This window comes from Leuresthes tenuis, unplaced genomic scaffold (assembly GCF_036924035.1).
Source record: "Leuresthes tenuis unplaced genomic scaffold, fLeuTen1.0.hap1 SCAF_204, whole genome shotgun sequence".
NCBI lineage: Eukaryota > Metazoa > Chordata > Actinopteri > Atheriniformes > Atherinopsidae > Leuresthes > Leuresthes tenuis.
In genome coordinates this window covers 40039-42487 of record NW_027325558.1, presented here as the reverse complement: position 1 = coordinate 42487, position 2449 = coordinate 40039, and the positions used below count along the sequence as shown (strand labels likewise).

The window sequence follows — 2449 nt, the reverse complement described above, 5'->3', positions numbered from 1 at the left end:
GTGTTCCGCTGTAAGACGGTGTGAATGTCCGACCATAGTTGGTAAAAAGCGGGTAAGAAAAGGTTAAAATACCCGACTGTACACAATCAATAGCGGGAGCGGAGTTGTTTGGCTACAAGAAGGTGTGAAAGTCACACCATGGTTTGTAAAAACCGGGAAGAAAAGGCTCGAAAGCCCGACTATACACAATCAAAAAGAAGGTTTGAATGTCCATCAATAATTGCTTTAAAACAAGAAAGTAAATTTTCGAATATCAAACCGTACATGATCATAAGCGGGAGAGGAGGTGTTCCGCTGTAAGACGGTGTGAATGTCCGACCATAGTTGGTAAAAAGCGGGTAAGAAAAGGTTAAAATACCCAACTGTACACAATCAATGGCGGGAGCGGAGTTGTTCGGCTACTAAAAGGTGTGAAAGTCCGACCCTGGTTTGTAAAAGCGGGTAAGAAAAGGTTCGAATGCCCGAACATACACCATCAAAAGAGGGAGCGGAGGTGTTCCGCTGTAAGACGGTGTGAATGTCCGATCATAGTTGGTAAAAAGCGGGTAAGAAAAGGTTAAAATACCCGACTGTACACAATCAAAAGAGGGAGCGGAGTTGTTCAGCTAAGAGAAGGTGTGAAAGTCCGACCATGGTTTGTAAAAAGCGGGTAAGAAAAGGTTCGTATGCCCGAATATACACTATCAAAACCGGAAGCGTAGGTGTTCGGCTGCAAGAAGGTGTGAACGTCCGACCAAAGTTTGTAAAAAAGCAGTTAAGAAAAGGTTCGAATATCTAACCAAACATAATCAAAAGCGGGAGCAGAGCTGTTCGACTGCAAGTAGGTGTGACTGTCAGAGAATAATTTGCAAAAAGCTGATGAGAAAGGGTGAGAAATCCCGACTATACACCATCAAATGCGGTAGCGGAGTTGTTCGACTGTGAGTAGGTGTGATTCTCCAACCATAATTGCTGAAAAATGTGTTAGAAAAGGTAAGAATGCCGGTCCATACATCATCAAAAGCGGGAGAGGTGGTGTTCGGCTGCAAGTAGGTGTGAATGTCCATTAATAATTGCTTTAAAACATGAAAGAAAATTTTCGAATATCAAACCTTACATGATCATTAGCGGGAGCGGAGGTGTTCAGCTGCAAGAAGATGTGAATATCCACCCATAATTACTGAAAAATGGGTAGGAAAAGATGCGAATGTCCAACCATAAATCATCAAAAGCAGGAGTGGAGTTGTTCAGCTACAAGAAGGTATGAAAGTCCAACCATGGTTTGTAAAAAGCGGGTAAGAGAAGGTTCAAATACTGAAAAATGTGTTAGAAAAGGTAAGAATGCCGGACCATATATCATCAAAAGCGGGAGAGGTTGTGTTCGGCTGCAAGAAGGTGTGAATGTCCAGCCATAATTACTCACAAACGGGTAAGAAAAGGTAGTATTGCCAGACCATATATGATCAAAACAGGGAGCGGAGGTGGTTCAGCTGCAAGAAGGTTTGAATGTCCGACTAAAGTTTGTAAAAAGCGGGTAAGACAAGGTGTGAATGCCCAACAATGTATGATCAAAAGAGGTGCGGAGGTTTTCAGCTGCAAGAAGGTCTGAATATCCACCCATAATTACTGAAAAATGGGTAAGAAAAGGTGCGAAAGCCCAACCGCACATGATCATAAGTGGATGAGAAGGTGTTCGACTGCAAGTAGGTGTGAATGTAAGATCATAATTTGTAAAAAGCGGGTAAGAAAAGGTAAGAATGCCCAACCATAAATTATCAAAAGTGGCAGCAGAGTTTTGGCTGGTATTTATCAATGTCTAGATAGATTTCAACAAAAAACAACGTTGTACTTTGCAGTAAAAGAAAGTGCAAATCAAAAGTTTTAGGAATCCGAGAATAAGCTTATTTTCATGAGTTCTGCACGATTTCGGATTTTATGTATAAAATGAATTTCTTCACGCAAACTAAGTTAACACTGCTTTGTCCTTCATATGTACCCATTTCTACATATATTTCAAGCATAAACTTCCTCATATTACCCTGAATGAGAAAGAGCCACACTTGTGATTAAGCCATACCTCCCTTTTGAGGAGTTCTGCATGATTCAAGTGTAGTATCTGTTCTTATCAGTTTAATGTCTGATGTGTCCTCTATGCGAGGACTACATATTAAATGGATTTGTATCAATAGGAGTTGAAAAAGGAGCTTGCTCCGTTCACTCCAAGCATCGACCCGGTACTGTAGTGCCCCTGGGAACGGTGCGCTCTCCTCTGCTCTTGTGAAAAAGCAAACAGCGGTGCAGGATGGAAGTTTCAGGGAGCCCAAGATGAAACTTTCTTTTAGTCTGCTGAGAAAAGAGAGTGAATGCGAAGTAGACTTTAACACGGCTCTGGGAGCGAGCCGAGTGCGGGCTAACCAGGCGAATTGCTTGAACGAAACGCGACACCGAATGAGCGGTCAGAACAAAGCCT

General features: G+C 42.2%; 1 non-coding gene across 1 annotated transcript; it reads left to right on the top strand.

Annotated features, from left to right (window-relative positions):
- Positions 1-2056: 2056 nt before the first annotated feature.
- LOC140288033 (U2 spliceosomal RNA) lies at positions 2057-2247 on the top strand. Its single transcript, XR_011911954.1, has one exon. It is a non-coding gene; the product is annotated as a U2 spliceosomal RNA (small nuclear RNA).
- The last annotated feature ends 202 nt before the right edge of the window (positions 2248-2449 follow it).